The sequence below is a fragment of the Pinus tabuliformis genome, chromosome 3_1, assembly GCF_031772625.1.
Source record: "Pinus tabuliformis cultivar Carrire ecotype Pingquan chromosome 3_1, CPIR1, whole genome shotgun sequence".
NCBI lineage: Eukaryota > Viridiplantae > Streptophyta > Pinopsida > Pinales > Pinaceae > Pinus > Pinus tabuliformis.
The window spans coordinates 326,017,937-326,044,768 of record NC_142301.1 but is presented as its reverse complement, the minus strand read 5'-3'; positions in this window follow the sequence as shown (position 1 = coordinate 326,044,768).

Sequence of the window (26,832 nt, the reverse complement as noted above, 5' to 3'; positions counted from 1 at the left end):
AACGACCAGCATGAAGAGGCAACTGAGCAACTGTCGACGCGGAGAGTCGAAGCAGTTTGCTTATGGGTCGCTCTTACTTCCGCTCATGCTGGAGCGGGTGCCGGCCCTACAGCTACAGGACATGGTTGTGGATCCACCCAGAGGTCCCCGGGAGACGAGGGCCAGTCGATGGGGCCATGTCATGCCGCGCGGAGGTGGCGGCCGCCCAGTGGCTTGGGGTGTTTATTTTCGAGAGTGGCTGGATCGGCAGGTCATTTTCGTAGAGGACTGGCCATATGCCGGTATGGACTTCCGTGGTGATCCCGACATGCCACTGCCCGCGGGAGAGCATTGGGATGATGGAGGTATGACACTTGATCTCTTTTTAATGTTTTTTTATTTTTCATGTACATGTCTTGATAAATGTTATGGTGTGCAGATGTGGGACCCGTGAGACCCGTTGGTCTAGCCCCAAAGGCACGGAGAGAGGGGCAGGGAGCTGGAGTCCTGGCCTTGGCTCCTCCGGGAGTCGATACGACGGAGACTGTGGCACACAACCTCGAGGGTTTACTGGCGGGGGTGCCAGATTACCAGGGGATCGAGGAGGTCCCCATAGCTTCTCAGATCCACACAGTGGGGGTGGAACCCAGGATGCACCGCCTTTTGAGGCGGGTGGCACGGGCAGCTGTATGCTACAGAGAGCATAACCCAGCACAGTAGTCTCCTAGGTTTTATTTCCACTGATGTTTTTGAGAGACATATGTCTCAGATGTACTGAGGACACCAGCTTTACTTTGGACATATACACTTATTTTTTGAGCGCCTTGGTGCGCCGCGATATATATATAGATACTATTTTTGGATGGATCTTTTCACATGTGATGGTGTTTTTTATATGCTATGCAAATGTCTAATACAAATGTAATCCAATGTATCAGTTGCACCACACACGACCCATGTATTTTAATTTTTATGCAAGCTTAAAAGCACACATGCAAACTATGCTTGAAAAAAGATTGATTTATATACATATGCTTACTCTATGGTCTTATTATGCTTTCTATGTCTTCTTGTATGATGTTTATCTGTTTCGCAAATGCCTGTCTAACACATGATTCGCCAATGCATCAGTTAACGTGTTTAATCGTCTCGGAATATGTTGATATGTGATGTAATCAAAATTCCTTTCTAACAATCTTACACGTAGATACAACCTTAGAATGCGTTGGTCCCTGACGAAATATCGCCCGTTGAGTTGATGGACGACAAGCTGAGAGTCCAGGTTCACCACCATTGTATGAATGCTGAGATCAACTGCTTCGGCCAGTAACTCAATTACAACACTGTATTCGGCAACATTGTTAGTGGTACGACCCAAGCACACACCTTGAAGGTCTAGCAACTCTCCGTGAGGATCATAGATTGCCCACGCCGCAGAAGACAAATTGCAAGTACTACGGCAGGCACCATCAGCGAAACCAACATAAGGTGCACTAGACATCTGCACAAGAAGCAGAAAACACAATGAGAGGCAAACACGCCTTCACACCAAAGCAAAACGTGAAATCATGCACACATCACACACTAAAACACGCGTATGCACAAGCTAGGTGCACGAAATCATGCATAGTATTTTTTCAAATAAAGCCCGTTGCGGGGCTTGTCGAGAGGATTTCCTTCGTAATCAATCAACTCATATGCACCCTTCTGCAAAACTCTCTTCACGATATAGGGGCCTAGCCACATGGATTCGAGTTTGCCTGCTCCTAGCTTATCCTTAGCCTGATCGTAGAGCAGTACTAGATCTCCCTCAACAAAGGAACGAGGTTGAATGGTATTGTCGAAATGAGCCTTAACCCTTTTTTTCTGCGCTTCAATAGCTAGAGAAGCTAAGCGACGGGTCTCGTCTAGCCACTCTAGATAAAGGAGCCGTTCCTCCACCGGAGTGGTGTTGGGAAGCAACTCGACAGCTAACTTTAACGAAGGAATCTCACATTCAATAGGAAGGGTGGCCTCCAGTCCGTAAACTAGCTGAAAAGGAGTGAAACCGGTGGCGTCCTTCACAGAGGTCCGGTAGGCCCACAAGGCAGGGAACAGCATCAGATGCCAATTAGACTTGTGTGCACCAATGGTACGTTGGAGCATTGTGATCAAAACTTTGTTCACAGCTTCAACTTGACCATTGGATTGAGGGTAGTACAGTGTCGAACTATCTTGACGCAAGCCTAGTTGGGTCGTTAGTTCCGTCATCATGTGATTACGGAAATGTTTTCCGTGATCCGTGACGATAGCCTGAGGGACTTCGAATCGAGTAATGACATGATTAAACAAAAACTGCGCCGTTGTGTAACCGTCTTCGTTCAATGTAGGCATCGCTTCGGCCCATTTGGTGAAATAATCCACAGCAACGATGATATACCCATGCCCCCCGGCCGAACGAGGGTTACAGGACGTATAATCGATGCCCCATTTGGAAAATGGACCTACGGTAACAATAGGGTGCAGTGGTGCAGGAGGTGCACGCATTTTCCGGTGTTAGACCTGGCATTCATGGCATGCACGGACAGCAAGGATGCAATCCTTGAAGATAGAAGGCCAGAAATAACCAGCACGGAGAATTTTCTGGGCGGTAGCATATCCGGACATGTGGCCGCCACAAGCACTGGAGTGGCAGTCATTCAACACCCGCTCGGCCTCCTCGAGAGTCAAACATCGGCGGAGAACAGAATCAGCGCCGAGGCGGTACAGGGTATCGCCAAGAATGCGATAGGGTTGAGATTAGTGACGAATCCTCCATTGAGTGTCTTTCGATACATTAGGACGGAAGGAAGACGTCTGTAAATATACTATGATGTCCCCATACCAAGGGTCGAGGGTGCTGATGAGAAACAATGTTTCATCCGGGATATGCTCCTCCGAACGAGATGGTGCAGAATGAGATGGCAAAGAACAGAGCAATTCAGCGAAGACCAGAGACTTCTTAGACTTGGCAGCAGTGAATTCCAAGTCGAACTCTTGGAGGATTACTATCCATTTCGAGTATTTGCCCCCCAGTAGCTGACGTGACAAAATGTAGGTCATTGGGTTGCAGTCAGAAATCACGGTCGTAGTGCGCAACAGGATATAGTGCCGGAAACGTTGGACGGCACAGACAGCTGCCAATGCCAACTTCTCGACATACGCGTAGCGAGTTTCCGTATCCAAAAGGTTGCGACTAAGGTAATAGATAACATGCTCATTGCCGTCATCATCATCCTGCACTAGAACCATGCCGATGGTGGTGTCAGCGGCAGCTAGATAGAGAGTATAATCACGGTGGTAGTTCGGGGGTCTTAAGAGTGGAGCCGAGACAAGGAGATCCTTGAGTCGCTCGAAAGACTCCTGAGCGATAGCATCCCAACGAAAGGGTGTGTCTCGCTTTAATAACCGTGTGAAACCCTTAGCCACCTCGGCATAATTCGGAATGAATCGCCTGAGAAAATTAGCTTTGCCCTGCAAGCTCTGCAATTGCTGCAAAGAGGCAGGGGGAGGAAGATTCAGGATGGCCTCGACTTTAAGGGGATCCAGACGGATGCCCTCTCGGGAGACGATGAACCCGAGCAGTCGGCCTGATTCTACGCAGAAGACACACTTATGAGGATTGAGTCGAATACGGTAGTGTCGACAGCAGAGAAAAATTTCGCAAAGATGAGAGGGATGGTCCTGACGCTTGACTGAATGAACTGGAAGGTCATCCAGGTATGGTTGTACAATGTGACGAATATCATGAAAGGCGTAAGACATTGCATGTTGGAAAGTGGTGCCGGCATTCTTGAGACCGAAAGGGAGCTTCTTATAGGCAAAGGTGCCCCAAGGACAAATAAAAGTCGTTTTATGCTGGTCTGCAGGGGCAATGTTGATCTGGTTATAGCCAGAGAAGCCGTCCATAAACGAGTAAATTTCACTTCCTGCGCACTCATCAATAAGCTGATCGATGAAGGGCGTAGGGAAGTTATCCTTCGGACAGGCATGATTGATATCGCGGTAGTCAACACAGACCCAGATAGTGCCCTATTTCTTATTCACAGGGACTATATTAGACACCCAATCCGTAAGGGGAATGGGGTAAATGAAACCAGCTTTAAGAAGCTTTTCGACTTCGGCCTTGATGGCTGCAGCCTTTCGAGGGTGCACAGGGCGTAAGCACTGACGGACAGGCTTAGCCCTTGGTACGTCGGTATTTCGTGCACCACGATACTGGGGTCGATGCCGGGCATTTCCTCGTAGGACCAGGCAAAGACATCATGGAATTCGCGAAATAAAGCAGTATAAAGTTGAACCTCCTCAAGAGTACAAGTGACTCCTATGTAAATATATTCAACAATCCCTGGTTTGACAGAGATGTCGATGGGTTGGGTTTGCGTGATGTTACCCATATTGCCCTCAGAAGACACTTGATACAACTGAATGGGTGTTTGAAGGGGCGGGGATGGGACACACGAAGCAAACCGCTCGAGACATGCGACCATTTCCGGATGTGGAGGGAGAAATGAAGAGCGATGGTGGTGATCTGACCAAGGGAGCTCTTCGAGAGACATAGTCTCTATGATGGCTTCATCGGAAGGAAATATTTCCTTCAATGGATCCGAAGTAGCCTCATCTCCTAGCCAAGGGAAATGATCATATGAATCGGGAACACTGCTTGGAAGAGCAGGTTCAGCAAGGGGAGCCGATGCAGCGACAATCTCGGCGCAGTTGAGCTCGGCAGGACTCAACGGCATCATATCACCCCAAGAGTCTTCCTGATTAGCGGGAGGAAGAACCCACGGATCAGAACGTACAGAGATCATGTTGATAGGGCGAGATTCAGAGGTGGGAGGGGAAAGACTCCCATTAAAGCGGGATCTTTGAAAAGTCCGGCACCCACGCTCTCTAATGACTTGGAGGTATGCTCCACAAATGGCACATTACCTTCAGAAGAAGAAGTGAAAAAGGAGCTCTGGTCCACCGTGACAATCTTCCCCTGGTGAGGGAAACGAATGACACGGAACAGGTGAGATTGGCGTCAACAACTTCGACCTCCACTTCTACCGTTTTCCCTTATAAAGAGATGGGCAAGCGCTGGAGGATACCATAGGGACGAGATTCTCTTCCATCGAAGGATTCTAACGTCGTAGGTGACTGACTCAAAGTGGGAGAACCAATAGCCTTCCAGCAAGCAACAGACATGATGCAGGTTGAGGCACCTTCATCAATAACCGTACGATGAATTGTTTTGCCATTGATGATGACCTGTATAAGGAAAGCGACTTGGTGAGGCAGTCTCTGTGTAAAACCCTCGAGATCAAAAGAAATCAAATCTGAATCTGCCGGGTCGATGCCACCAATAGCTGATAGCAAGGACTTCCTCTGGGAGGGGTAGCTCTGGAGGACTTCTAACGCGGACATAGCAGACGGAGCCTGAGCTAAGTCCTCAACAATGCTATAATGCTGGGCAGCACGAGCATTGGGGTTGTAAGACGACTTCCTGAGTACACCTTTTGGAGGGGGTCGGGGGATCGTCTCAGTGCTGGGCCGTTCGATGTGGAGAGGACCAGAACTGGACGGAGGAGCACTGGAGGGGACCTCCGGCTCTTTCCCGGCATGAGATGGATAGTCTTTTGCTCAAGTTGAAACATGGATGGGAATCGTTCCAGCCATGAACACTTGAGAACCGAACGAGGAAGAGGGTTGAGATGGGTCTGCCACCATTTGAGTCTGCTGGGAAGGGAAAGGCTCTTTAAGCATAGCAGGAGGCCCAGGATCACCTTTCAAAAGTCGACTAACTTTGAACCGCCTCGGGCAGTCCTTAGTGTAGTGATCCTCATCACAGATGAGACAAGGATACTTAGGTTTTCGTTTAGCTCCCTCCTCGGAGGGAGGCTTAGGGGGATCCTGCTTGGGCTGTCCAGATTTATCTTTAGCTTTCCCTTTCTTTTTCCCTTTTGAGGATTTATCCACCGCGGTGGACTGAACGGCGTTTACCTCAGAGGTACTCCGAGAATTAGATTGGCCCTGAGAAGCATTTCCATTAGAAGCATTCTGTTTTTGCTTCCTAGGGTTCGCGGCCGATTTCTTCGATGACGAGTTTACAGAGCCAATGACTCCATCAACAGATGGTTTTGGCGGAGCCTTGGACTATCCAGCCCTCGGGGCGTCTGGCAAATAATCATATAAAGTACCCGACTGAGAGTACACTAAGTCGAGGTACTGAGCACGCACGATCGCTTGCTCTTCAGTTACACAAGCTCCCATGGCGATGTCTCGTGCAATTGTAGGGACAAAGGAAGTCGTGAACCAATCGGTCAGGAGTTGATTAGGAATCCAGAATTTGATCAAGCGACGACGCCTTCTCCATTCATGTATATGATCAGATATGTGCGTAGCCGTGTCCTGTTTGAGAGACGTGAGGAGATGTGTCCCTGTCTCGTACCGAATGGGTAACTGAAAATGAGTTAAGAACTCCATAGCCAGCGAGTTGAAATCTTGAAACGTGCCGCGATTCAACTCAATATACCACTTAGCGGCTGAACTGGTGAGGGTTCTCTGAAAGAGGCGGAGCCGGATAAAGTCATCAAGCCATGAGTTCGATGAACACCATAGGTGATAGGTCATGACATGGGCTTGAGGATCTTCACCAGCTTTGCCGTCAAATTTTGGACAATCACCGGGTATTTTAGTTGGAACTGGTGGCCAATACGGATTATGCAAAATGGGATCATTCGTCAACTTGGACACATCCGGAAGTTCCAACATCGCTAAGAAAGGCAACTGAGGGTTAAAGGACATTTGTGGTTGCGGATTCGAGGCAGTACTAGGGTTCCAACCAGGTGGTGGTTGCCCCCATGGACCCTGTCCAGATGGACCCGGCCCGAAAGGACCTGGCCCATAGGGACCTTGCCCGTAGGAGTTCTGTCCATACGGATTTTGTCCATATGCGGACAGTTGTCCCTGGGTCTGCCCCCCAGCACCCCATGTATTAGCAACTTGACCTGCAAGTGCAGCATACTGATAATTTTGGTAAGGAGTGACCTGCATCTGTTGATAATTTTGATAAGGGGTAAACTGAGTTTGCCCCTGGGGTTGTTGGTAGCCATACATTTGCTGAGCCCCATACTGAGCCTGATAAGAAGGCTGCGTTTGGTAAGAAGGTTGGGGCCGTGGCCCGCCTTGCATTTGATAACCCATTTGAGTCTGGGGCCCGGGATAATGTCCTTGAACCGGTTGGGCTTGGATCATCTGGCCGGAAGGTTGGCCTGGTTGGGTTTGGGATGGACCTGTTTGCCCAGAAGGACGTACTTGTTGGGTGCCAGGTTGTCCGTGAACCACCAAGGGTTGTCCCTGCGGAACAGATGGCCGAGCAGGGTGGACGGCTGGTTGACCTTGAGGTTGGCCAGCCTGTCCAGATGGATGATTAGGGCGGACAGTGGGTTGGCCTTGCTGCATAGAAGGCTGGCCCATTTGCCCGGAAGAGTGCACTGGCTGAGCATTGGGTTGGCCCTGCTGCACGTAGGGTTGCCCCCCCTGCCCAGGAGGATGCATGGATTGAGTAGTGGGTTGGCCCTGTTGTACGTAGGGTTGCCCCCCTTGCCCAGAAGGATGACCAGACTGAGCAGTAGGTTGGCCCTGCTGTACGTAGGGTTGCCCCCCCTGCCCAAGAGGATACCCCTGTTGGACTGCTGGTTGACCTTGAGGATTATAAGCTTGCCCAGCTTGTCCAGAGGGGTAACCCTGCTGGAGACCAGGTTGGCCTTGTTGGATGTAAGGTTGTCCTGGTTGTCCAGATGGGTAACCTTGCTGGGTACCAGGTTGCCCTGGGTAACCAGAAGGTTGACTCTGATAGGAAAATGACGGACCACCAACGGCCGAAGGTTGTCCCGGATAGGGTTGTCCTTGCGGGCCCCCAGATTGTCCTGGGTAAGACTGGCCATAAAGTGGTTGCCCTTGAGGGGCTTGCACATAAGGTGGCTGGCCTTGATTAGGTGGTCCTTGAGGCTGCCCAGGGATTGCCTGGCCCCCATGAAAAGAATGAGTACTGGCGTCCCAAGTGATGGATAACGGTACCGAGACTTCAACGAAATGTTGAAGAGGCGTGGATTGAGCGAACTGGAGGTACTGACCAGTAGAATCATAATAAAAGAGTGGACCTTGGTAATTCGGGTCCACAATGGGTTGCCCCTGGGCATCATACGGCCCCCCTCCTAGAACAGGACCAGAAGAGGGTTGAGCACTTTGCGCAGGGTCGATAACTCCAGATGAGAGTTCTGGCTGGCCATTACTCACTTGACCGTGAGAGGGACCAGCACCACTGTTTGTAGATGAAGACGCTGTCACGGCACTGACGACCGGAGTCGAGTATGCTACACAAACAGTTGGATTCGTGGGAACTGAGGTAACAGGTGTAGCATGGGGTTGTGAAACAAAGGGTTCCGTGGTGGCAATGACATGAGGATCCCATATAGTCATAGCAGGATTCCTGGCAGCTATTCTATCCCTCATCGACTGATATCGTGGGGGGAGTGGAGAAGTAGCTGGAATGGGAGTGTCAATATTCGACACCACGGGTGTCTCACTTGCACTGGGAGATGTCTCATCCATGTGGGAAGTAGACATTGGAGACGACATACCAGGAGGGGTAACAGGAAAATCGTCCTCGTCAGGCTCCAGATAGGGTTCCAATCTTCTTCGTAATCCTCATCACCCGGGCATGTACGTTGGTAGGTTGGATACTCAGGATAACAGGAAGAGTATCACTTACAACTGGTACCTCAGGAGCAACAGAAGATGGAGAACCTTGATCACTTGGACCGGGGGTTGGCGGGTCAGCCAGGATGACAAACCCCACACAAAACCTACAGGAAACTAACGATAAAGACCCTACTCAAGCTAACGCACACAAGATCTAACCAGGTGATATTATCGTGGCCGAATAAATTTTTAAGACGCAGGAACTAAACTTGACCTTTTCATGTTTCAAGAGTCGAGAAAAGGACAAAAAGATGACTCTAGTCTCCTTCGAATGTTTAATGAGCGCGAAGTGACAAGACGCTCACTGGCACCTTTTCTTTTAGGGAGTCCGAAAAGGATCAAAAGTGACTGCTCTGGAGACTCTAGGCAAAGGGTTTACCAAGCAATCCGTAAAACTGCTTATACACCTTGGCAATCGTATGAGAACCAAGGACTTTCCGTACTGCAGTCAATCTTCCCAAATGTTGTGTTCGGTGCGTTACGGTTCACAAGGCGGCAGACTCAGTTTCCTATGGATCAAGGATAAAAGCCTAGTGGGGTCTCCCTATATACGCGACTGTACGTGGGAGCACAGTCCGTGTTAGACCACTATCGAGTCACAGAAGGAGGAATCACCCAACCGTAATGTGAAACAATAGTGACTATGTTTAAAGACGCCGGAACACGTCTCTAACCTAGACCTCTAGATGTTTGCGTTAAGTTCCAATGCGTTTTTAGGTTTATTTAGTTTATTTTATGGTTGATCTTGAATTTAAGTTTTGGTTTCAGGCCTTATCGTGCGATCTCTCACAATTACCTAGATGCAAACTATATGCCAAAGAACATCATTTCGTTCGATGAATTCTAACTACGAGAGGGTTAAGAGTTTTCAATCAAACAAAATGAACTCAGACAATCAAACAATATAATGCAGCTAATGGCAAAGAAATGAGACTTTTCTTTTGAGAATACAAATCAATGAAATGCTCTTCTTTTCATTAACTATTGAATGAAAAAGACATTAGTTCGATTTCTTTTTCAATGGCACAATGCATTTAAAATGAATTTTGAGAGACAGCAACACCGAGTAAAGAGAAACAAAAATCACTCAATGAAAAACACAACAAGCGTGAAAAGAGCCGGTTGAACCCAAGCAATTGTAATCTATGTCTGGGTGGTGAGAAGTAATCGCAACAATCCAAGGACTGGTTCGAGGACAATCACCTAAACAACCAAGCAAAGAAAGAAAAAGAGGAAGGTTTTCGCAAAAGCAAAGGCAAGTAGCAACGAATCTTTGTGAACGAGTGATAAAACAAAATCAATCCAGCGAAAACGGGACGATAACACTAGGTCATCGGACACAAAACAGGATTCGCCCGACAAGACTTCGCAAGCGAATGCTTTATAGTTCAAACAATGAAAACCAAGTCATAAACCAGGTGGAAAAAGTAGGGGACAGTCAAACCAACAGGCTCAGGAAGCAAATTTGAAACAAATTGAATTCTACAGGATCAGCGCGGGTAACACTCAGCAACAATGCGCTGACCAGAAGTCACGCGTAGCAACAAAGCGCTGTCAGCACGGAAGCACACGGATTAGTCGCGCTGGTTCATTTTTCAGAATCATCGCGACTGTTAAGTGTACAAGCACGATGACCACGGAGTCAAAGAAACAGCTATGCGCTGTCAGCGCGACTGTTTTGATAAAAACCGCGTTGAGGTTAAAAAACAAGCACAAACAAGCCAAAAGCTCCCAAACCAAGGCAATAACTCTTTAAACAATTAAGGCACCTCCCAGATTGAACCAGGAAGGTCAAAAGCAGAGGACTAACCCCTGATCTTTGAAAAGAGAGGAACATTCAAACTCAAAACAAGAATGAACAAAAAGAGGCAAAGGCCAGCTCCCCAGCGAAGTCGCCAAATTGTTGGAGAGGTAAATCCCCTCTACGGATAGAGGCGATCCCTACTAGCCTAGAACGGGTCTAGCAACAATCAGTCAATGCTACTATGCAAGTTCCTAATTGCAAATAAAAGGTAGGCAATGAACACCTACTTGGATTCCAACGCTATTGTTTGATGAAGAGATGCCGCTCTCGCTCCTTCACTCTTGGCCGGTCACGATCCTCCGCGATCTCCGCGAATAGATACCTGCACACACGAAGAGAAAGACAAACACAAGCGTGAAATCTAATAAAAGAAATTATACATCAGTCAGAAAGGACGTAATTCACATTAACCATTACAGAGACAAATGGGAATGGAACCATAATAGTAGTCATCTATTATTAATCAATAACAGAGAAGAGTACAACCAAATGTTCTGACGTCGAATCCTTCTCAAGAGGGTCCAGCCAGCAAGTCTCTTAAGCATTCACCCTTGGAGGTAGATCTCCCAAGACAAAAACTCTCTCTCACACAAGCAACACTCCACAACCTTCCTTAAGCTATCTAGCAATTCCACACTTATCACACCAACTACCTACTAGTAGCAGCAATCTGAGCACTATCAATTCCACACAATCCAAACTAGCTGCTCATGGTAATGGTAGAGGTTTAAATAGGAGAAGGAGTCTCCATGAATGGGGGGAGGATGAGCTTATCTTCAAGGAAGGTGGTTTCAAATGACGAACAGACATGCCATAGAAGGGAGGGTGATACCCACAAGGCCAACAACCAAGTCTGGAGTCATCTGGAAGGCTGGCTGTTGGAACAAATTCGCCCAAACTGGATCAGCGCGGGTGTATAACTGAACTGTAGCGCTGACAGCGCATCTTAATAACGGAGCAGGCTGTGTCAGCGCGGCTTAATACATTCATAGGATGCGCTGGCTCATGAAATTCGACCAGCGCGGAAAACCCGTGTGCTTCCGCGCTGGCAGCGCATCAGTTGCACTATCAGCCGCCAGTCAGCGCGGTTATTTTAATAACAGTCGCGCTGATCAAATAAACTTTGGCAAAGTGGGTCATTTGGCCAGACTAGGGAGCAGGAGCATGATTAATTGGAATTCATGGCACAGTAGGGAGACTGACAGGGAGACAGTGACAAATTACTGTGTAACAGTCCCTACTGGCGCGTAACATCTGTTCAGCCTCTGTAGTTCCTGCTGTGACGTACGAAGCCATTATACTTGTTTGCGGGGGCTGTGCCTGTAACCCTTGTAGTTGCGCGTTGATCACCCCCAACACAGTGTTTAGCTCCATCCTTATTTCCTGAAGCGCGTCCTTTGTGACATTGCGAACCTTTTCACCGATGTCAAACAGATCAACTTCTGTGAGCGTGATTGGGTCAACAGATGTCTTTGTCGCCTTCACCTTCTTTCTGGGAGTTGTTTTCTTAAGGACGCATGGCCACTTGATTTGGGTTGATGTTGAACTGGGGTCCGCACGCTCTTCGCTCCTGTCCACTTCCCCGGTCTGCTGCTCCGTGGACATCTCCTAGCCCTCCTCGGGCTCTTCTGTTGGCGCTGTAGTGTGTTCTGTTGTCTTTGTTGCTACTGCTGCTATTGTTGCTACCTCCTTAGCCTTTTTCTACGCCATTGCTTCTAATGTCATTTCACGCGGAGCCCTAACCTCCACAGCTGCCTTCTCATTGTGCCGCTTGGCCAACTTTGTGATACGACGCTTGGCTGCTTCCTTTTGCTTTTGCATGGCTGCCTTTTCCACCTCAGCCAAGTCTGGTGCACGCCACTCCAGAGACCAAGACTCCATCACTGTGAAGATCGCATCATTCATTGTGATGAATGAAAGCTTCACCCATTTCCGCACAGGATCCTTGCGCGCCTGGATATATAGATTATGCATATCCTCCTTGAACTCTGTTGAGCTCTGCAAGCTATTATAAACCGTGGGAGACAGGCGTGGCCTTTGGTTGATACACATTTAGATGCTTACCTCTATGAACACCTAGAACAACTTCGTCTCGCGAATCCTCTTTGCGTCTTTCATAGGCTAGAGCGAGGTGTACCTCGCAGCTTCGAGCAAATCCTGCTCAATACTAGGAAACTGGCTATCCTCCGGCAGTTCCCCTACAACCAACAAGATGGACAAGAGCAACCACGCGTAGTGGAAGGTCTTACCCTGCTCCTGGGCTTCCTTGCAGTTCATCAAAAACTCCTTGTAGAGGAACTATGCCCAGTTGAACTGTACCCCCTCCGTGCACTCCTCTGCCAGCGTAATCACAGACTCTGGTACTTCGTCAACGCAACATTTCCTCATCAGCTTGTCGGCTAGCAGCTAGGTGGCTACGCGCACCCTTTTGTCCTTAATGCTTGTGATTGCTTACCCCTGCTTTTTCTTCTCTAGTTTATACTTGGCCTTCATGCTTCTAGGAGGGCTAAGTGGATGCTTTTTCCCACTATGGCTGCGAGGTCGTGTCCTTTGAAGGGCAATCGAGAAATTCTGTGAATTAGGTCGGCCGTGATGGGAATAGGCTCCTCCAGCCAGAGATACCCATCATGCACTAGGCACAGCAGTTGCCTGATGACAAAAATTGTGATGGTGAGTGGTGGTAGTGTGGTATCCATCGTCGTAACCCAGCCTTCTCCACACCACGCAACCATTTTCATGGCTCCAAAACTGTAACGAGCCCCTCTGAATTCTGCTTCATTAAACTCTTCGTGGCTAGGTGTGGGAACTTCTCGTTGTCCGCGAGGTCCCAATCCTTGAAATTCATGGTAAGTACTCATTCCAAAGGTGGACCTTCAAACATTATACCATCAGGGAGGAGCGGGGTCTGGAGCACACTCTTTGTGGCCTCTAGGTATTTCGGTATCTTGGCTTTCCCTTTCCACGGGGGGACATACATGGGTAACTTTGTTGTGGAAGGCATTGGTGAGACATCCTCCTCCACATCGTCTTGCACCTCAATTTAAGTGATTAGAGCTTGAAAGTCTTCCTCCTCTTCATCTGATTCAACGGTGACGACTTTGCCTTTTTCTTCCATTGACAATTTGTCGAACCGTGGGTTCTGGGGGATACACGAACTGGGCGCATAGTCTGGTTATCTTTCTTCAGTCGCGGCGTCCGTGGTGATTTTGGAACTTCTGGCGCAACTGTCGCCTCTCCGGGCTCCTCATGGGCCATATGGGGCTCCGTAGCATCTTTGGCAAATAGCACTCTTGGTCTGGTAGCAGTCATCATGTCTACAGTTGAAGGTGGTAAGAGTACGCGATGCTCACTTCTCTGTAATTGCTCAATTCTCAAACAACCAAGTGTTGCCTCGTGGCTAGCCCTGGGGATTTTATAACATCTTTTGAATATGAATTCGACCATTCCCCCCACTTCTAAGTCATTAATGCCTTCTTAGCGGCAGATCATCCCAAATCTAGCTCTTAATTCGTGTCTTAATTGCTTGTCGCCCGCTCCTCTTTGCCTTAAATTAGACATTTTGTCGTGAACAATGACACCAATGGTCACCTCCTAGCCTACCCACATGGCAGCAGAGCCCCTTATGCATGAGTGCAACCCCTGTGACATACTGATCTTGCGCACAACCTCCTTATCGCGCAGCTCTCCCGCAGCCTCTTTTATAGTCCCACGCTCTCTTTCAACTGCTTGGAGCACTGAGACTATGCTTCTGACAGCTAGTCAGGTGGTTGCACCACCTTTGCGAGGCTTCAACTCACCTTCCAGCCTAGTCCGCGAGCATTCCTCAATTACCCTCGTGACCGTCAGCATCACACGTTCTTCCTTATGTGGTGCACTCCCCTGGTTACTATGTCTATTAAGGTGTGGTTGCAGCCATGGTAGTAGAGTCAAAAAACATCGGCAACAATCTTCTAATGCAAGAGTCTGGCTGTCCATATCTTGTCTGGTCACACTAAGTCCGTCGACATGACATGCTTGCATGATTTCATTTTCCAGGTTTTTTTATCTCCACATCCATTAACATGTTTTTATTCCTTAGTCATACCTGATCTTCTTCGAGTTCACAAAGCATAAGGTTCCCTCGCCGAATGGCTTCCTGTAACTGCATAATTCCTTCATCTGAGTCCTCGCGTACTGTCCCAACTGTGAGAGCTATTGCATAAGGATTCCTTTCCTCCAGAATTGTGGTCTCAACTCTACTCTTCAGCTTTGGAATCATCTCCGCGCTTAGGTTTTTGCACATGGCCCTATAGGCCCATCGAATCGCTGGTATGCACAAGTCCCAATCAGTTCGTCTCACCTGCTGAACCTTGTTTAGGACTCCACATACCTTCTTGAATGCTTCTACCTGGAACGTTTTGGTGTGCATCACCTCTCCTGCTGCCATGTCTTGTTCCAATTTTCGATCCTGAATTTGGGGTGTGCTTATGTGGACTGCACAGCACATGTCTGTACCCATTGAGACAAGTGGGCACGCAAGTTGTGCTGTCCTGGTTGACTGAATTTTGTTCAAAGCTAGGGGCTTCCAAATCATAGGCGCATCATCCTTCTACATTTGCACCAATCCTCAAAATTTCCTTGATGTGTATCCCACCATTAGGCGGGTGTTGCGCGCAGTGCCCATTTCAACGTATCAAACCGTTGTTGTTCTGGTACTACGCTTTCAAATTTTCTCAGGAATTCATCCACCACTGTCAATCCATCATATGTCGATAGCTGTCTTGTTTCGATTGTTATGTAACGCAATGATCTAACCATCATGTTGCAATTCAGCGTTGTCACTTCGTGCAACCGATTCTGCCAGCGCTCTACTTCTTCATCTGAATCCGAAGTGCAGGATCTTTCATGCTCCCACAAGATTCTCCCATCTGCAATTGGATTCACCCAATCCTGGTCTCACGCAGTTATCTTGTAAATACAATTGAGATCATCGTCGCTATCATCATCGCGCACTGGTTCAGTGTAGCGTGCTCCTTCAGCTAGCTCCAGCGGGACTACTACGCGTAGTGACTTTTTCTCGAAGATCATTTTGTGCTTCTTCAGATTGATGACTCCATTTATATCGGTGGCCTAGTCTATTCCTAACAATGCAAGATATGGATTGCTATCATAGACAACCTCTATTACTTCAAAATCTTCCTCCGCGCTTGCGCCTTCAATATCAACTGTTACCCCTTGCAACTTTCCCATGGGCAAAATCTTCTATTGGTTCACCATTCATAATTGAATAGGGGACCATTATAACGTGGGCCTGCCCATTCGTTCCCATGTTGGCTTTGGTAATATATTCGCGTCCGAACCCAATTCTAAGATCACCTGATCCATTTCATATTCCCCAATCTGTGCAGTCAACCTCATTTCCCTTCCAGTGCGCAATGCATGCTTCCCCAATTTCCGGACGATGCGTGGTTTCCCTGACCCCACACACCTGCTGATTAGTTCCTGTAGCCCTTTAACCGCCTTGTTGTCACGCATCAGTTTCATGCATGTCTCCAGAAAGGTAGTGAGCATCAAAGGATCCATTCTTGGCTCTGGTTGATCCTTACTACCTGAAGTGGAGGCCTCCGCGAAGCTCTTCTTAGCTTCCATGAATGTCTCCTTTGTGCGTTCTAAGTCAAACTCGGGTTCCTTTGTAGGAGCCTTGCGAACCCACGTACTTTCCTCTGGATACTTCCCCTTATCCTCTCTCATGGTTGCACCACTTCTGAGCATCATGTTTACATTCAAGTCCTATTCATGCAGCTCAAACCTCATCATTTGTACATTCTAAGTTGGGGGAGACTGGAATACCCCTTTTTCGTGCATCTTTGTGTTCAACGTAGGACAGTCTATTGTTTGATGATCAAACTAAGCACAATACGAACAAGATATCCTCGTCGGGTTGGTACAATTGCGGGCATAGTGCCCTGGTCCTCTGCAATTGTAACAAATTAATTGTCTACGGCCCCTTCCTGGTCCCATTCCACCTCGTCCTCGATGTCACCCCTGAAATCTAGTGTGCACCATCCCCACATCTGGGTCAAGGGCTCGCATTTCTGTCTGCATCCTTTAGGCAGGGGTTCAATCCATCATTAGCTCATAACTGCAACAAGTGTGCTCATCATGGCCTACTGACCTGCAAAAATTACAAAAAAATTGTTGGGGTGTCTGTGTATATTTCTGCAGCAAATGGCAATTGTTCATCATGTGTTTCCCTCCTATCTGACAGATCACGCACCATAAAGCGGGTGTCGCGCTCGACCCTGCCTGCACCTCTGGTCTCAGTGGCATTTGCCCTCCTCCTACCAAGTAGTTTGCAAACACTGGATAGTGATCCTTGTCATGGCCCTGGCCTTTTCATTTTATGCACCATACTTCCTCGTGTGCCTCTAGCCACAGTACCCTGTCCTACTTCAAGCTTTGCATTTCCAAACATAGATTCTGTAGTTGCGCATGGATTTGTTGAACTCCCAACCCAGGGTCTTGTATCAAGGTCTCATGTAATCTCATTGCCATTTCCAATGCTTCGGCCTCGATAGAAAGTTTTTGTTGTGACATCACTGTCCTCAAGTGCAGTCCCAGAGATGCTACAAACCATGCGCGATGTTGTGCATCTGTCAACGTCATATTAGCTTCGCGGATCGTACTCTTCAGCCATTGATCCAAATCCCAGGGAGTCTCACCCGGGAGCATCGCAATCTCTTTAAAGCCGATGATAGATTGTGTTTCTAACTTTGGCCTGCTAAATTCCTTGTTCAGCGTGTTCTGGATCTCTGCTATCCCTGTGTTTGGGTGGTCATTAGAGTGCTTGATATACCATGTCAATGCGCGATCCTATAGTGCTCTCACCAATGTATCCTTCTCAATATTGTCGTTCGTAACGCTCTATGATTCCCATACTGCTCTTACCACGAACCAGAATTGGTCCGGATCCTCGTTCCCTACTCCTCTGAACACTGGTAGTTTGATCGCGCTTGCCATACTGAATTGTGGAGGTGGTGGAGGTGGAGTGGGTGGAGATGGAGGTGAGGGAGGTGAAGCGGGTGGTGGTGTAGGTGGAGGTAGTAACCGCGGAATCCACTGCTTATCAAACTGACCGTGCTTCTCGTAGAAACCTTCGCGAGCTCATCCTTGCTCTCTCATGAGGGTGAATTTAAGGGACTATTTTCTAATTCTTCACTACTTCCACTTCTGTAGATATTTCTACTCTACGTAGTCCCAAACATTAATGTATTCACATGACCCTTTTTTCACACAATAGAATCTTAATCAAGGTATTCAAAGATTTAATATACTAAACTCACGGTCCCTTGAGGAATCATCACTCTACCTCACTGTAGCTCACGGTCGTGTCTACTACAAATTCAATGATAAATCCCTCTATTATTCAGTCGAGCCAGTGGTCCACAACTCGTGCTATCTTATCCTCTGAGGCTTCTAGTCTGTGCACTAACTCCGAAGTCCACACTATTGGTTTGTCGAGCCTACACCTTCCTTGGCTGTCGGCTAACTTCACGATCCACACGTATGACTCTGACAGTAAAGAGGCAAAGAAAATCTCATGTATTTCAGTGTACAAGTAGCAATCCAACCACTGTTCCTTAGATACTCACGGATTTTTATTTTCTTGTGTCGCAAACTCGTGAATCTTCTTATCCAACCACTCTTCAATTTCCTTCTTTGTTGGGTTCCAATGGCACGACATCAGACATCCCTTATGCAGATCCCAGTCCCGGCAACGGAACCATTTGTTGGCTTAGTGGGGCTTGACCTAGGTTGAAAAGTGATTTAGCCAAGCAAATCCCGGTACTACTGGCCCTTTCGGAAACAGTCCACGGAGCGCAGACTAAGGTCTCACCCAATGTAGTATGGGAGGATGCTAGAACCAGGTTTCCATACCCTAGGGATGTCTGATATGCGGTGATTGGTACACGGTCCAACCTTCACACTTAATGCGCTACGCGCACCTGCAGGCACCCCGCGCCATTTGATACTGTCTTCGCACAGTTCTAGCCGCAACGCAACCCGTGTTATTTATCCAAGTCTTCCTTAATTAGTCTCCGTTAGCTGATTACTTAGATTAAATTCACATATAAGCATTCATACGAGTATTCATCAAGTGCGCACAATAAATAAACAGAGTAAAAGTAATGAATAACATCAACATAGGGATTCCAAAACAGATGCATAGAATAAACTTCTCTTTATTATCTTTCAATCCCAAGTACAAACCCGACTCTAACCTGCGCACCCAACTGCAGGGGTCCACACACTCAGCTGCAGACTCTACTAGGCCTCTGCGCACTCAGATGCAGACTCTACGAGGCCACAATGCCAGCACTTCACCTTGGGCTTCTTTCCTCTGGACTTCGAACAAGAGTCGCTATGCTTTCCCCCGGAGTGTCTCTCTCGTGAGCGACCTCTGGCCATCATTACCTCTGATGTAGAGGTGTCTGCATTCGACCTCTTCCTCATCTCCTCAGCCAACAAGGCTCCAACAACATCATCAAACTCAAGGACATCGTCAAACTCAATTTCAAACCTGGCACTTTGAGTTTTCACCATTTGTATCAAAACACACAGTAATCTCCAAAATAAAACCAGCAATTTAAAAACAAAAATTGTCTATGCCTTGGAAACAAAATATCTCCCCTTCACAAAAAAAAAAAAAATTATGCCTATGTCTTTCTGCCTTTCTGCCTTTGCAACAACAAAAAAATCTGCTTATGCCTTTGTAGTTACAACCACCAGCCAGCAATCAACCCAATGTTGGCTGATATACAAATTCACCATAAATATTTGAGAATTTTTAATTGTACCCCTAAACCATTAAAGCATGTGAAATCTGGCTACCTTAAGATTTAGCTGTACTTGTAACTCGGATCGGTAGCCAGATATTTACCGCTATCAGCTAAAAGCATAGAATGGTAAAGGCAAATAAACGGAAAGCACAAAGAAAAGAAGTGGTGTTCAATTCTGCCTAGGCCAGATCTTTCATAATTCAAAAGCTTACACCCTTCTCCACTTTTAAGTTTATGGGTTGTTGTAGAGTATCGAAAAAAGAAAATAAAGAGAACCTGTGAAGAGACAAAGCAGTAGCGAGTCCTGCAATGCCAGCTCCCACAATCACCACCTCCTCTTCTCATATCCGATCAGACCCTTGCAAATTATTTGCATGGCTGCTGTGGCACACTTTACTACTGATGCGTTCTTTCCTACATTATTCGATTGCCTGGGGGAGCTTATATAGTGAGACTGAGATCCAGTACTACGCAAAAAAGGAATTTAGGTCGAAGTCCCATCGATTCAATAAATTCCGGAACTGTGCAGGTATTTGTTTGTTTTGTTCTTAAAAAAAAAAACAACAGGTATTTGTTTACTTTCACGCGCACACACCAGCACGCATTTTAATATTAATACGCAGCTCTTGTGCATTAATACGGAAAACATACCTCACAATATACCAATCTTTAATGCGTAGTTCTTATAGAGCCCCACTCGCACAGCCATCTCCAGCAACGTGCTCTCCACGCACCAACAGCAACAGCGACATACAGTCAAGCTCCATAAAACAGCAGATGCCAATTTCAGACTCCACGCACAGCAGATATATATAAAACAAATGGTTTATTGAAACAACGCAGCACCAGCAAGCACATATTTAACACTCAATCAAAAAACGCACAGTCGTTTGAAATATTCAGGATCAGCGGCTTCCCTATCCACGCACAGAGTTGCAATCACACGGATATATCAGTGGTCACACACCAACAGCTCAGTCCGCACCCGCACCAGCACAGTCCACACCTTCTGAATGCATTCACGACCTCCTCCGCTGCGCCTGACATCCAACAGTGCTCTGATACCACTTGTTAGGACTCTGGGCACCACATATCTCCACAATGGTATGATATTGTCCACTTTGGGCCTAAGCCCTCATGGATTTGTTTTTGGGCTTTACCCCAAAAGGCCTCATACCAATGGAGATATTTGTCCATCCTTATATACCCATGATCCTCCCCACTTCTAGTCAATGTGGGACTTTGGTCGTATACCCAACACAGACAAGGAAGCGGAAGATTAGCTCGAGTACTCATGTTTTATCATATGATCAAATTTATATTGCGAAATCCTCAGGATCTCCTAATACTGAGGATTCGCTGTTATCCAAGTTTCCCTTTCATGTTATATAAGGCTGAAAGGGAACTAGATGACAGTTCAGACTTTTGATATGTAATTATTCTCTTTAGAGTAAAAACGTTGTTAATTCAGTGACTCTGTCAGTTGTTACCTTGAAGTTAATGAAAGAAGGTTGCACTTGATACATCTTCGTATTCTGAGTTTTTATTAAGCAGAGGCTTCTAACGACTCTGGGCCCAGTCACAAGAAGTTCCATTGCTCCTTTGTGTTATAGTTTACATTCAGTCCTTGTATTTGATTTAATGTTTAGTTCTTTTGCTTATCATGAAGATTGATGATATTGACCTACATTGTTGTTCACTTAGCTTTATACTGAAATTGCGAGATAAACTTAAGTAAGCACTTTGATTAGAATAAGTGAATGTATGGTTGATTTTGTTCGATCTAATGAATGTTATCATAGATCTTGAGAAACAGGACTGGGTAACTTCTACAGATTGCAATATAGAATGTTTATCATTTAGGAATCTTTTATAGCTGTTGCTGTTCACTTATAGATTGTTGTTCAATTATCGATTGTTATTGCTATTTAGTAATACAGATTGATTTGAGTTGAGTGGTGTTGTTCAATAATCATAGTTGCTTTACTTGATTAAGTGTGATTAGTCTCAAGCCTATTTGAGTAATTCTCCATGTAATTCTCATTTGCATTCAAGTTCCAATTGGTTTCGGAACAAGTTGTATGGAATTACATAGGGTGTTGCGAGCATTCCTTTCATAGATAGTTTCTTTGTAGAGTTGTGTGAATTGGATTGAAGAATTGGACTTTAATGATTGCAACGATTCATCATTAGATAACCTCTAACTTCACTACACATACTGTGTTGGCACTCTTGAAATAGAAAGACTTACCTTGGGTTGACAATTAGTGTAGGGATTAAGATTTCCTGTAAAAAGACATCTTAGTGAGCCAACAGATCTCTTCCACTATCTTGTGTAGATGTGGGTCCTTCTACAGCAAGGCCCATATCTCCATAGTGTCTTCGAAGATCTGGCTACAGTCCTTGACTGTAGCAGCTATTTTCTCCATAGTAGCCTTGATATTTGCTTCGTACTACTCATGCACCTCTGGTGGAGTTGTCAACTACAGCCTCATTTGCAACTCTGCGATCTACATTTCCAGCTCGAATTTGACTTTTTCTACTTCCACCTTTGAATCTTTTACGGTTGCTGCAAGATTCTGAAGCTTATCTTCAGGCGCTGCCACTATCTAGATCTAGATCTTCAATAACTCACTGGAAGCTTTGGTGATGGCCTCTTCTAGCTACTTTCTGTGCGTAGCTGCCTCATCTCGATCCTTGATGGCCTGATTTTTCCAGTGTTTCACGCGATCCTGATATTCGGAAATCTCAAAATGTAGAGCGTCACCTCGTAGTTGAATAGCCTGGAGCTCGGATGTGATTACGGTTGTCTGTGGGCTGCCTGTAGTTGTGCTTCATGGTACCGTGTCAGCTTGAACCATGCTCGCCTGAGTTGCACTTGTCTAAACCTCCTACTTCTTGAGGCCCTGTTAGACCTCTGTCAAAACTACTTTATACTGGTCTTTAATGTTCCCCCATAAATCCTTCATCCTAGCTCAGACCGTGTCTCCAATCTCGTCGATGTCCCCCTCTATGAGTACCATCATTTCTGCGCCAACGAATCTGTCTGATTTTTGCTTCTTTCGCCCTCCTCCAACACTTTTTCTCCACCTTTTAATTATGAAGGGGGGATCTACCTCCGCAATGTCAACAAAAGGGTCTTCACCACCCTGATCGTCGCCTTCGATGGCTTGTTCCTCCTGCTCATCTTTGCACTCTGTCTCCGGCACAGTGTCCTTCTCTAGCTTGATTGTGACTTTTTCAGTCACCTTCTTGTTTCCCTTCTTGTTGCCCTTCTTGGTTGGCTTCTTCTTAGTCCACGAACCTAAAATATCTTTCGTTGCTCGACTAGTGCCTACTAGTTCTGTCGCTGCTGCTTTCATTGGTGGAGTTAACCAATCACTCGGTCAGTTTCTCACCACTTGCGCGATGTCATCATCAATGACCAAGAATGGAAACTCGTAACATACCTCCTCCAGGTCCTTATTAGCGTAGATGTGTACATGGTGAAAGTCCACCTTGAATTCTGTAATCTATTTGTATTGTTCAAACAATACTGGTGAAAACCTTGGCTTTTGGCTAACCACGGTGCACAAATCCATTTCAAAAAAGACCCAAAACATCTTGTTATTTGTAACACAGGTTGGCTCCTTGGAAGCCCACAGCGAGGCAAACCTTGTAGCCTCGCAGATGTCAGGATCCATAGTGGGGAATTGTGACTCCTCTGGTGTTCTCCATACTGTCAATGCTATCAAGAGAAATAACCATGTGTAGTGAAATTGATTTCCCTCTTCTTGTGCCTCCCGACAATCATCCAAAAATTCTTGGCACAAATATCCTGCCCAATTAAACTAGACGCCCTTCCTGCACTGCATAACCAATGATACAACCGGTGCAGGTATCTCGTCTACCCGACACTACCTCATTATTTTCACAGCCAAAATGTGTACCGAAAATATCATAGCCTGATCATTAATGGAGCTGATGAAAAATCCCAGAGACTTGTTGATCAGATCATACTCCTTCATCGTCTCGGCCAACTTTTTCTCCTGATATTTTCTGAAAAATGCGTCGGCGAGGTTCGCTCCTTGGTAGGGAAGCGCAGTTATTCTTCTAATCAATATATCATCAATAGGGATATTCATCCCCAGCCACAGAAATCCATCATGTACCAACGCCAACAACTGGCGCACATAGATTGTGTTGATACTGTTGCGCCCAAAGTGCAGAATATATAGCATATTCAACAACCCAGCTCGTTGAATTCCTGCTACCCACGGTGGTAGTTCAAGCCTTGTTACTCCAGCTTCTTCATAGGAAATTGATTTCAGGTACTTGCTGGGCTCGAACTGGGGTTATTGCTTTGATCATTAAGATCGCAGTCATCCATAAGCAGTTGTGGCACCCTTGCTAACAACTCTCCCTCAATCGGAACCTCATTTGGTAACAGTGGTGTAAAGACTTTGAATTTGATAGCATCTAGGTCCCTGGTAACCTTTGAGGTCAGATTTCATGGTGACATATAGGGTGGTAACCTGGAGATTGGTTCCACATCTTATGTGTCGATATCTTCTACTCCGTTGGCCACTTCTTCCACATCTGAATTTGCTTAATATGTTGGTCGTGCTAGGCCTTTTCCTTTGCTTTTTGCACTTGTTGACGAAATCCTGCAATAAAGTGATCTTCCTCGACTACAATCAATAGTTCCAATCTCTCCTCCATAATGTCACTATCTACCATGTCGGTGATTGTGGTGATTCTAAGACTCAATATTATGTATTCCATAAGCATTACAGCTTCCTGTCCATAAACCAATCTAAATGGAGTCTGTCCCATCAACTTCTTGCAGGTAGTCCTGTATGCCCATAAAAATGCTACTATGCACACATCCCAATCATTTCTATTGACGTTGAATACTTTAGTCAGAGAATTCTCCAAAACTTTGTTGAAATCTTCAACCGTGTCGTTTGCTTGAGAATGATAAGGTGTGCTCTTTTGATAATATACTTGAAATTTTTCATCAATGATTCAATAGTGTTGTGTAGGAAGTGTGATCCTCGATCTCTCATCAGGATCTTTGGACATGCAAATCTCCACAAGGTATATTCAAATATGAAGTGCACAGCAGTGTCTATGTTGCAATCCTTTACTAGTTGTGCTTCATCCCACCTGGTCAAATAATCCGTGGCGATAATAATGTATCATGCACCAGTATTCTTTCCCGATGGATTAATCAGCCAAACAAAGTTAATCGCTCACTTATCAAAATCCTGCAAGGTGACTTGTGGATTCAGCAGAAATTTGTCCCTTCTCGACGGTCTTCCCTTCCTCTGACAAACATCGCAAGCACTACAATATTCTTTGGAATCCTTTTGCACCATGGTCCACCATAGTCCCACTCCTAAAATATTTTGCATGGTGGATTTTCCTTCATAGCGTCCTCCCATGATACCAACATGTGCTTCTGCCAAAATATTGTGTCTTTCGTGCTCAGGAACATATCTGTGCATTATCTCATTGGGGTCCATTTTATACAAATGTTCGGAAATCAGAGAAAAATCCTTTTTTTTTGTTTTTTTGAGTTGTAAACTCCTCAGGGGCTACTCCGGTAGACAAAAAGTAAATGATATCGGTGAAATAATCATCAGCAACCCTTACTGCAAAGAGTTGCGCATCGAGTAGTCCTTCTTCAATGTTCGTTGGTTCTTCGCCAGTCTCAATTCTGGACAAATGATCTGGCCCAGTGTTCAATCATCCTAGCTTGACTATTACTTCAAAATCCCACTCTTGGAACAACAATATCCATCTGGAGATCTCCCCCCCCCACCCAACACATGTTTGTTCACCAAGCATTTCAGCGCAGAATGGTTCGTAAACATATTGAATTGTGTGCCAAATAAGTAATGCCTAAATTTTTGCAATGCGTACACCATATCCAAGCCCTCTTGTTCTGTTGTGGAATAATTCCTTTCTGCCTTAGATAATTTTTGACTCGCAAATGCGATGGGGTGATCAAGATCCCCTTCTCCTAGTTGCGCTAAGACAACACCCAAAGCTATGCATGACGCATCTACATGAACGTGGAACTCCTTCTTCCAATCTGGAAATACTAGGATTGGCGCAGTGACCATTTTTTCCTTTAAGATGTCGAGGCTCTTTTGACATTCATCATCCCAACAAAAGGTGACATCTTTCTTCAGTAATTTTTCCATCAACACAGTGATCTGCGCGTAGGCCTTTATGAACTTCCGATAATAACTACTATGCCCTAGAGTCATGCATAGATGCTTCATGTTCTTCAGTGGATCCAGATTGATAATAAAAAAAATTGCAGGGTCCACCATCAGCCCTTGCTTGCAAACAACATGTCCCAGTAATATTCTATATCGTACCCAAAAGGTACACTTTTTCAGGATCAACGAGATTTGATATTTCCTGCAGGTATCCAACATCAAGCGTAGGCTTGAAATGTGCTTCTTTAACAACCCAATGACTGTCCGGTCTTCAAAGTAAACTTCCAAAAAATTTGGATGTATTCTTTAAAGACTGTGATGACAACTCTGGAGAATATCGCAAGTGCATTCCTCAACCCAAACGGCATGACTGTATACTAAAACTATCCTCATTCAGTACAAAAAGTAGTCTTACTCCTATCTTCTGGTGCGATCTTAATCTGATGATACCCTGAAAAACCATATGTAAAGGAGTAGGCCTCTTGTCCTCCCACATTATCCAAAATTTCACCAGTGAACAGTGTTGGGAACGAGTCATGTACACATGTGTCGTTCAACTTTCTTAAATCGACACAAATCCTTATTTCTTCCTTAGTATTTTTCTCCTGCACTACCATCGAACTCAACCATTTACATTCTTCCACATGTTCAATTACTCTAGCTACAACCATCTTCGCAAGCTCCTCCTTCACCTTCTCTTTGTATTTTGGGTTTAGCCTATATGGTCCTTGTTTTACGGGTTTCACATCTAGCTTCAAAGTGATCTTAATTACGCTCAGATCGCCTACAATTCATTTTAACTCAGTGAATGTTGTTAGAATAGCTCCTGGTAATCATGTAGTAATTCGGTGACCTTACCTATTCTATCCTCATCCTACTAATCCCCGATGCGCACAAATTTGGGCTCCGCCTCTGAGCCTATATTGATTTGCTTTGTCTTAACAGTTTCTGTTATGTCAGGTATCTCAACTTCTAGTCCAACAACCTCGCGTTGTCCTTCTAATTCAGGGATGTTAATGTTGCATGAATCTTCCTTGCCCTCTTCTGTGGTCGTATTATAACATTCGATTACGTGATGAAACTGCACATTCCAATCCAGTTGTACCCAAGTCATTGGCTCATTTGGTGTCCAGAAAATTGTTCCTCTAATTTCCTGAAGGGCATCATCGATACACTAAAAACCATCTTCAAAGCTAAAAGTCGATATGAATCTTTCCTTCAAACCGTACTAGTCGATAGTGCCATGGCGCAA